Source organism: Cupressus sempervirens, chromosome 7 (assembly GCF_028749045.1).
Source record: "Cupressus sempervirens isolate cs-2001-9-10 chromosome 7, ASM2874904v1, whole genome shotgun sequence".
NCBI lineage: Eukaryota > Viridiplantae > Streptophyta > Pinopsida > Cupressales > Cupressaceae > Cupressus > Cupressus sempervirens.
Genome location: NC_143124.1, coordinates 91,729,296 through 91,740,414, shown reverse-complemented (window position 1 = coordinate 91,740,414; position 11,119 = coordinate 91,729,296). Strand labels below are relative to the sequence as shown.

Here is an 11,119-nt window from a genome sequence, read left to right as displayed (position 1 = left end):
CTCCAAAATCTTCACACTAATTTTTGATGCATTGTACTTTGAACTTACACGAATCTTCTAATTTATCACATAATATGGACTTCACAAGTTGTGTTGTACTGCTAGGGATGACCAAATTAGGATCAAGTATTGCCATAACTTTTTTATATGATTGCAAGTGTAGACCAAATTCAACATGATTTCAACAACAAGTTTCACACATCTTATTTATGTGTACAAAGGAAGGATGCAAACTCTCAAACATTCTCTAGCATATTTTAACATTTGAAAATTATAGCTTGAATGTTTGAAATAATTCACTTTGAGTTATATCTATGAAATGTTTTGGATGTTCAATTTTGGCCCCTGCCTCTTGATCTTTAATTTGTATAGTATCATGTCTGTTGGAGGAAACACGAGAACATGTGGTCCAAAATTCAATAACTTGTCTTTTTACATCTTCAGAAATTATGTCTTTTTGAGGAACTCTACAAATATTCACCTAGTTATTCTCAATGTTATCATCTAGCATATTTTTCCTCTTGATATATCTCTGAATAGTTCTTCTAGATATATGTAGTACATCAAAATTTGCATGTACTTGCTTTCTATGTGTCAATTTTCTACTAGATATAGTAGTCATCAATGTTCTATGTGCATTACTCAAATCACCTCCTCGAGTTGTGTTGTCAATTTTGTTATAAGCATTTTGTAAGTTTTCAACTATTGTTTTATTAATATTATGCACATGGTTTTTCCTATTATCAACACCCAACAACTCCAAAATAGGTCTCATATCTTTTCTCCTCAATAGATTGACAAATAATTGTGCTTGTCCAAATATACTTTTATCTTTGAAATATTCATCCCACATGTTTTGATAATGCTTTCTAATAGTATTGTCATTTATCATATCTTTAGATGGAATTTGGTTAAAAAGTAGTTCCTCATCCAAATCCATCAAATTTGGTATGCCTTCTAATTTGTTTCTATCATTAGAACTGCCAATTTCTTCCTCTTCATTGCTTTTCATTCTCTTCATGAATCTCATCCTCTTCAAGAATTTTAGTAAGTTGGTTTTGGTTACATTTTGCATGACCTTTCATTTTGTCATCTCTTATTCTATCATATTTCCTTGATCTTTTCCTTTTACTACCCATTGAATACTTTAATCTATAGAAACAAAAAAATTAATTTAGATTTCACTAAATACTAGCTAATGCTTCAATACATAATACATAAAAAGAAGTAGATGGGAAAAAAAATCTTAAAAATATTCGATCCTTTGTAGTTCTAATTAAATCTACAAAATAGTTGCTAAAAATTGCTTCAAAAATTGTTGTCTTCCGAAAATGCTCTTTAATTTTTTGTTGTTTTCTATATTTATTAAAAGAAAGAAAAAAAAAAATTATTTTATATGAAATAGCCAAATTAACCACTAGCAATTTGATAGGTCGATGGGGGTTACAACCGAAACTCCTTCGGCTAAAAGGGTTATGACCAAAACACTTTCAGCCATAACTATCTATGTGGCATCCTAAGTGGCAGCCACACAAGCAAAAATAAAAACTTCTATAAACATCTCATTTTGAAGGCCAATTTGACCTACTAAAATGAAATATTTTCTTAAACCAAAAATATACTTCTATAGGTCTTTGAGTCAAGATTATGATCATATAATTTATTTATTTTTTTGATTATGGATAATATGTTATAATTTGAAAATATTACAAGTACAAATTTTAAGATTTGAGAAGATGTCTATTCAAAAATATGAAAAAATTTTGGTAAATCATGTTCAAAAATTATTATTTTTTAATGTTTCACTAGAGGAGAGAGTCTTCTTGAAGAATATAATTTTATTTTTTAAAAAATGTAGATTTGATAGAAGAAGTTTGACAGGAGAAAAAACACTGTCAATTTTTTATAACTTTGACTTTGACCAATTATAACTTGAAAAATATTAGCCAAATTTCATTTTTTCTTCTTTGGTGCACTAGGTATACATGTCAACTCTAACATATTCCATAATCAGACCAAAATATGATCATTTTTATATATTTGTTTGATGGGAAAAAAACTCTATATTTTTAGCATTTTTAAAAAATTAAAAAATAGACTTTAAAAATTCAAAAATAAATTAAAAATTTCCTGAATTTAAAATAAAATAAAATTATAAACATAAACTTCATCCAATTTTGCACATTTCATTAGTTTACATCATCTTCAAATTCTAAACACAAATGCCACTTTTATGTCGTTAAAGTTGAAGAGTTTAAATTCTGATATCACTTTCCTTTATAAAAGGTGACACGAATTTGTGCTTTTACCTAGTTCTAGCTCTCATTATCTCTTCCTCACCACTCTCTCTTTGTATGGGCAATGATGTCAACAAAATTCCGTATGTGGATTCCTCCTCCATGCCCGAGTTTCGCAGAATGATTCACGGAAACCAAGTCATATGAATCCCAATTTTGAAAGGCTACTAAATGTCTATATCGATAGTTCACTTGCCTCCAACCAAAAAAAGATATTGATGGCTTGAGCCATGCTAAGTGTGAGTGAATAGAGATATCTCTTCTTCACTTTGACTCCCTAGACTCAACTTCTCTTCGCTCCCCATCCATGTTGTGTGTGCTCCCTGAGGGACAACAAGCAACATGTATCCTTTCTTATATTCCACAAACCACCTCATCTTTGATAAGGGTACTGAATTCAAACCCATGATTGTTATTCCTATAGAGCTAATGGCTTTGAAGCATACTCAAAGTTTCCATTCACCAACAACCCTATCTGAGCTACAACATTTATCACTAACATTATAATGTCGATTATTGCAAATCAAAAAACTACATAGTAGACTTTCAAGAGAGGAAGAAATTGGTGTGTCAGATTGCTCACCTTTTTTAATGGGGCCTATTGACCTGAACAAATAGAGGAATAGGAGAAAATGAATATAGAGAAGGGGAGTTTGAATATTGAATTGGAGAATAATCTGATTAGATTTTTTGATTGTTGGGTCCTTTTGAGCTCAGAGCGACCTTTTTAATACCAGCATTGGAATGAGTCCAGAACTACCGATTGTCTCTCAACATTGAAGTGACATGTGATTAGAGAGATCCCAATCATCCACTATTGATGATTTACTTTTTGACCAATGGTGATTAGAAAAGCTCAACTAAAGTTGTTGGAATTTATTTCCACTAATGATGTTTTAGGAAGACCAATAAGCTAGAGATTTACATGTTGGAGAGGTTACCCTTGTTGAGAGAGGGAACCGAGACAAAGTTGAAAATATTTGGTGTGGTAGTTTATCCAAGGGCCATTTCAAGCTGCAATTTTCACCTACCTACATTTTTGGAAGATGTTTCAAATATTAAAAATATATTATTATGTAATGGATTTCATTTTAAAGGTTGATTTAAAAATAAATATTTTATAATAATTATGATTAGATTTAGGATAAATATTTTAATTTTTATAATAAAATTATTTAAACAATATTACAGAATAGATAATATGTACTATCATAACATTTATATTAAAATATTAGAATGAAGCAAATTATTATATTATTAATGTGTTTCCTTGAATTATATGTAAATGTAATTATATTTAATATTCATAAATAATAAAATGTAATTGATCATTACTTTTTTCCAATAATTATGCCTTGCCAAATTTTCATTGAATTAAAAAGAAAGCTTAACAAAGTATCTACAATTAGTTTATGTTAATTTAAAAATAATAACAATATTCTTGTTTTTAAATTGAGAAAGCAACAAAATCATAGTATAATTGTTATATGTCACTTGATGTTTTGTCACTCATTAAAAATATTAAGCTACACACCATAATCATCATCGTCATCTCATTGTGTTACCTACTAATTATTGTTATTTCTCTTTTAAACATATAAATAGTAATCTAGAGATATATTTTTAAAACATTCATCCATCAATTCTTTTCATCAATTGTAGTTTTTAGATAAGTTACTTTTTTGATAATAACTATTCCTTGTTTATTTTTCTTTCCTAATGTGACTTTTCAATTGGAACCTTAGGGGTTCCAATAAATAATAAAATTATTTGACACTGAATGATGCAGAGCCACACCTTGAAAAGCTCAGGAGGAATACTCACTCAATTGAGTTACTTCAAGGGGCATGACATCAATCAGCCAGGATCAAACTCGAACCAAACTCAAGATTGGATTAATCAGAATATATAAATCTCCGTAGTTTATCTTCACCCGCACACCAAGATCTTTAACCTAGAATGTCCTCAAAGAAAATATATTTTCACTTTGACAAGAGAGGCCAAGATCGAATTGCTGCCAAACTCCATAGTCGATTATCTATATCCTTTCTAAGGCAAAAACTGAAACTTTCTCTATTACCAAAATTCGAATGCCTCTCTTACAAAGCCAACCGGCTTATTTAAAATTGACTCTCCTTTTCTAATAAAATGATGGGAAACATTTTTTTTGTCTTCTATCCAAGAAAAGGATAAGAATCTGAAACTGCCTACTACCTATTATTGGAATCTGACAATCATGCAGTAGGCCACATTTTAAATATCCACGCTTTTTTCGTCTTCTATCCAAGAAAAGGATAAGAATCTGAAACTGCCTACTACCTATTATTGGAATCTGACAATCATTATCTATGAATTAAAACTATTCTAATTTAAAAAACCTATACCTGGTCCTAGGTGGCTATATCTGGAGAGCTCATCAAACTGCTACTCTAGGTATGTCACCACATGTAGGACGTTTATTGAAAACATTAAATTTAAATATTGAAAACATAAAACATTTCTTATATTATTTCTGGCTCTGCTACTGCAGCATACTCCCTTGTAGAAAGAATCTCAAGTCCACTTGAGATGAGATCGTGTACTGATGAACCATGTTTGCTAATTTTTTGCTCATCCATCCAAATAGCCTCTGTCACTGGTTTGTTCTTCCATTTGACTAGATACTGAGTTTATTATCGTCTGCAAGTTTTCTTTATTTTTGTATCTAGGAAATTCTCCAACTGAGGTGGTGCTGGTTTAGGTAGTTGTTGTAGATCTTCTGTTACTGAATCTTCATGCACAGCTTGTGTTTCAGAACCTTTGTATTGTGTGAGATCACAAACATTGAATATGGGTGAAATATCGATGTCTGTAGGTAACTAAATTTTGTAAGCATTATGTCCATATTTTTCTAGAGTTTGACAAGGGCCAACTTTCTTAGGTAGTAACTTTGTATTCTTCCTTTGAGGTAACCTCTCTTTCTTCAGATACGCCCATACTAAATCACCAACTTTGAATTGTACTTCTCTTCTTTTCTGATCAGCAACTTCTTTGTACTTTTGATTTGAATTGTATAGCTGCAACTTGACTTGATGTTGGACCTCTTTAATAGCTTTAGCAAATTCTTCAGCATGTGAACTACTTGGAAAAGTATTTGGAAGTTCCCTCAGCTCGAGAATTCCTCTTGGATGTGTACCATACATAATCTGAAATGGAGATTTCCCTGTACTTCTATTCACTGTATCATTGTATGAGAATTCAGCTTGAGCAATTATGGAATCCCACTTTTCTCCATGTTGTTTTGTAAGGCATCTTAACAGATTTCCCAAAGATCTGTTGACAACTTCTGTTTGACCATCGGTCTGTGGATGATATGCAGATGAAAATGATAAATTTGTGCCTAGTTTCTTCCAAAGAGTCCTCCAAAAATGACCCACAAATCTGCCATCTCTGTCTAAAACAATATTTAGTGGTAGTCCATGAATTCGCACTATCTCCTTGAAAAATAAATCTGCAATGTATGATGCATCTTTGGTGGATTTACATGGTAAGAAATGTGACATTTTACTGAATCTATCCACAACAACAAAAATGCTATCATACCCCTTCTGAGTTCTTGGCAATCCCATAACAAAATCCATACTAATACTTTCCCATGGTCGTGAAGGAATAGGTAAGGGCTGATACAATCCTGCATTGGTACTTTTACCTTTACCTTTTTGACAAATGGTGCATTCTTCCACAAACTTCCGCACATCCTTTTGTAAATTTGGCCAAAAATAGTGTCTACGAACCAGCTCTAAAGTCTTATCCAGTCCAAAATGACCAGATAATGCCCCACTATATTTCTCCTGTATGATATTATCTCTCATTGAACACTTTGGGATGCAAAGTTGTCCTCCTTTGAACAATAATCCTTCTTGAACCAGAAAATCAGAATATTCCCTATTGTACCTTTCGTCCAAATTAATACATGCTTGATAAATGTCTTTGAAATCAGCATCATCAACATACATACCTTTCAGATTTGAAATGCTTGTAGTTTCCAACTGAATTTGTGACGTAGTCAAAGTTCTTCTACTTAATGCATCAGCAACCTTATTTGTTACTCCCTTCTTGTGCTTGATAGAAAATGTGAATTCTTGCAATGTCTCCACCCATTTCATGTGCCTATGATTCAATTTCTCTTGACTGTTTATGAAACTAAGTGCCCGGTTATCTGTGTATACAATGAATTCCCTAGGTAGCAAATAGTGTCTCCATTTCTTCAGGGATTGAACAAGTGCATACATTTGCAAATCGTATGATGAATATCTCTGTTTGGCTTCATTGTGCTTCTCGCTAAAAAAGGCTACTGGTCTGTCCTCTTGACTAAGAACACCTCCTATGGCTATGTTGCTTGCATCACATTCTATCTGAAAGACTTTATTGAAATCAGGAAATGCCAGGACTGGTTGTTGAGCCACTTTTTGCTTAAGAAGTTCAAAGGCTTTATTGGCTTCTTCTATCCAAACAAATTTACACTTTTGGCCTCCTTTTATGGTGTTCAAAATAGGTGCACAAATCAAGCTGAAATTTCTGATAAACTTTCTGTAGAAAGTGGCTAAACCATGAAAACTTCTAACTGCTGCAATAGTTCTGGTAGTTGGCCAAGAAAGAATTGCACTTACCTTATCTTTATCCATCTTGAGTGTTCCCTTTGAGATCACAAAGCCAAGGTATGTCAGTTCCTCTCGTATAAAACTAAACTTCTCAATATTGATCATTAGCTTTTCCTCTTGTAACCTTCTCAACACAAAATCTATGTGTTTCAGATGCTCCTCTTTTGTTTCACTAAAAACCAAAATGTCATCTAGATATACTATCACAAACTTCCCTGTAAAATCCTTCAAAACTTCATTCATAAGCCTCATAAACATACTAGGAGCGTTAGAAAATGCAAATGGCATTACCTTCCATTCATACAATCCCTCATTTGTCTTAAATTATGTTTTCCATTCATCTCTTGGCCTAATTCTTATCTGATGATACCCGCTTTTCAAATCAATCTTTGAAAAATATCTTTCTTTCCCTAAATAATCCAGTAAATCTTCTATTCTAGGCACTGGAAATCTGTACCTTATAGTGATCTTGTTTAGTGCTCTTGAATCTGTGCATAATCTCCATGTTCCTTCTTTCTTTGGTGCTAGGACTGTAGGTATGGCGCATGGGCTTAGACTTTTACCAATCAAACTAGCCTCTAGAAACTCTCCAATTTGTCTTGCCATTTCTTCATTTTGTTGTGGTGTTAGTTTATATGTCACCTTGTTGGGTAATGTTGATCCTGGTATGAGATCAATGCAATGACTGATTTCTCGCACTGGTGGGAGACTTTTTGGTATTCCATCAGCTATAATTTCTTTGTACTTGTCCAGAATTGGTTCCACTTTGTCAGGTACCTTTTCCTTGTTCTTTTCTATCACTTCCACCTTCAAGTTTGAAGACTCCATCTCTGAATTTTCTTCCTCTGTCTGATTTGCAGCATCATTCTGTAATTTGTCTTTGAGTATAGGAACTAGTGCAAAGAGTGGGCTCTCCTTTCCTTTCACTTCTTTCAAGAATTCTTTCTTACCCATCACCATAACTTTGGCTTCTGCGGCTTTTGCTTCTTCTTGACTTGGCTCAACTAAAGGTATCAGTTCAATGACCTTTCCATTCTTTGTAATGGTATATGTATTCTTCACTCCATCATGATGTGCCTTGAGATCATATTGCCAGGGTCTGTCGAAAAGTAAATGGCATGCATCCATATTAATAATATCAAGCAATAATCTATCCTTATAGGCTCCAATCTGAAATTCCACCCAAGCTTGCTCTTCTACTATAGTACGCTGCCCTTTATTTAACCAAGATATTCTATAAGGATACGGGTGTTGTACTCTTGGTAGCTTCAACTTTTCCACCATTTCAAGAGACACAAAATTTTCTATAGAACCAGAGTCTACTAGTACCTTGCAAACTTTTCCTCCATATTTATAGGTAGTTTTGAAAATGGACTTCCTTTGTGGTGGTTCTTCTCTGACAGGCCTTTTCAATAGTGTTCTTCTCATCATAAGTGCTTCCCCTTTTTCCGGATAACCATGGTTGTCTGAATCTTCTTGTAAATCCGCTTCTTGTGCCAAATGTATTCTTCTTTCGTCATGAGTACTAGAGCTTGTGTTAGAAGTTGTAATCTTTCCTTGGTGTATTTATAAACCAAGGTTAGACTTCCTTTCTTTATTGTTGTAATATATTAGGATATAAGCCAAGGTATCCTAATATATTTCTTTTTTGTCCTTTTTCCACTACATCTTATTTTGTCATCTAGTGGAATATGTGAGGATAAATATGTATTGTAATTTCTAATTTTAGATTATTCCTCCTTAAGAGGAATCTCACACTTGGCCTCACACACATATGAATGGTGGCATTCATAGACATGGGAGTTACATTCTAACTCCTCTCTCTCATCTCTATTTAAGAGATGACCCTCTTCTCTCATTTAACAATGAAGTTTCTTCCTCTTCTCAATTATTGTATGAGCATTGCTCTCTATCTCTCTCTCTCTTCCTTCTTAGGCTTTTCATGCCTCATTCATAATGTCACAAGGGGTTTTCTTTGATTTCCCCTTTCCAAATATCTTGTCTCATGGTGTTGGAGCTTGAAGCTTTCTCTCTCCTATTTTATGGTAATATCTTTTCATGCATTCACTCACTTAGATTCTTTCCTGGTGTTGCTTATTTATAGATTTCTTTTTCCATTTCTAACATGGTATCAGAGCAGTTTAATCTTTTTTTTGAGTGTTTGCATGAAGGTACGATTCGAAGGAGACTCTTGAGAGAGATTTCACTAATTCCTTCTTTAATCTTCTTAAGTTGGAAGAAATTAATTTTTTTTTGGGTTTGGCTAGTTTACCGCCAAACCTGATTAAATTCTATTTGCTCTAATTTGTGCAGGTTACTTCTTATTTTCTATTATTTTTCATCTAACCCCCTTTGGAAGGCTTGCCGCCAAAGGGTTTTCCTTTTAAGCCACTCTGTGCTCTCTTGATATTGTGCTCTCTAGATATCTGTCTTGCCTATCCTCCTTTTTTTTTTGTATGAGGATGGCATTTGTCGTTGCATTTTTTTTTTTAAATTCTCATGGCTTCTTAGATTGCCATGTACCATAATATCTACTATATTTTTATATTAATACATACATTATATCTAATTCATTATGATATTTTTTTTATATTGCTCATAATGGCAGTCAAAGCATTCACGTTGACCATATTTTTTCACATTTTTTTTAATTTTACTGCTGGCCGGAGCCACACACATTGGCCTCCTCAATGGTCTAAAGAGTGTTCTTGTTTCCATTTGGAGTTGGGCATTTGGGTGTAGATTTTAGATTACAATTGAGAGAATAGCAAGCATTTGGGGTTTGATCCATGGTAGGCAATGGCAACAGCATCAAGCTCTAGTAGCAGCAATGGCAGCGCAGGCTATTATGGATGCAACTCCCACGGCACTAAATGTGAATATCACTTCTCATATTCCTCAATTTCACATTGCAATTAAGGGGTCTCCAGTTCGAATCACCAAAAAACCTTTTTTTTTTTTTTTGCTCCCCCACCTGCCAGGTCGCTCACTATAGTAGCCGCGACCAAAAAGGTCGTTGCCGTGCTCAAGGGCAACAGTCAGGTCGAGGGCGTTGTGAGTCTCGTATAAGAAGATGGAGGTCCCACAACAATGAAGGCCCGTGTGACAGGATTGACTCCTGGAAAGCATGGTTTTCATTTGCACGAATATGGTGACACTATGACTGGGTGCATTTCAACAGGTGCACATTTCAATCCAAATGGTTTGACACACGGTGCTCCTGAGGATAGCAAACGGCATGCGGGTGACCTGGGAAACATAGTTGCTGGTCCAGATGGAGTGGCCGAGGCAACAATCGTTGATACACAGATTCCATTAGAAGGACCTAATGCAGTTATTGGTAGGGCACTTTTTGTACATGAACTTGAGGATGACCTAGGCAAAGGTGGGCATGAGCTTAATCTGAGTACTGGAAATCAAATGAAAATAAGGCTGTGGAAACAGCGAAAGAATGGACTAGGTTGTTCCCACTGCTACCCACCAGCAATGGTTTGTGGAGGCACTCAATAATCTGACTGTGAATCAGAGGGTTTCCACCAGATCTGATTGTGGGTCAAGATCTGATGCCTCCGCTTGGGTTAACAACATGCACACAGGAAGTACTCTGCCTTTTCCTGATATAGCCTCGTATAATTTTTTTTTCCCTCAATCTGCAGTTGCTGGTCTTTTATTTTCAGTTTTTTTTAGATGATTGCTTGTTATGGTTAGAATTATGGTGAGAATTTTTAAAAGCAGAATCCGACTGATTGCTGCTCACTCGCCTTTTGTCAGTATGCTATGACATATCTCTACTATTCCTAGTAACATTTTTTTAGCATGCAAGATTCTTTTTTTCTTTTTGAGCTCTGACAGAGGCCTCTTTTGCTTTTCTCATTGCCTCTTGTCAACCTATTTTTGGCATGAAATCATTCATTGTCAGACAAGTGCAATATTCTATTTTAAATCTCTCTTACTCATTACAAGCTTTTATTCAAACTTTTTTTAGAAAAGTTTCTTAACTCTTTTTAGTATATTCTTATCTGCCATATCTGACCTCTATCATTAATTACTAAGTTTTTTTTTAGTTATATCTTTCTTAATGTTTTATTTCAAAAAAAATTCTTTTTGAATCACTTTCCATCGTGAAGGCATAGTATGAGAAAAATGGGGAGATCTTTTCTTGCCCCATGACTTTATGTTCTT

At 34.0% G+C, this 11,119-nt stretch overlaps 1 pseudogene; it reads left to right on the top strand.

Annotated features, from left to right (window-relative positions):
* The first annotated feature begins 9,755 nt into the window (after positions 1-9,755).
* LOC149545645 (superoxide dismutase [Cu-Zn], chloroplastic pseudogene) lies at positions 9,756-10,447 on the top strand (annotated as a pseudogene).
* Positions 10,448-11,119: the final 672 nt, after the last annotated feature.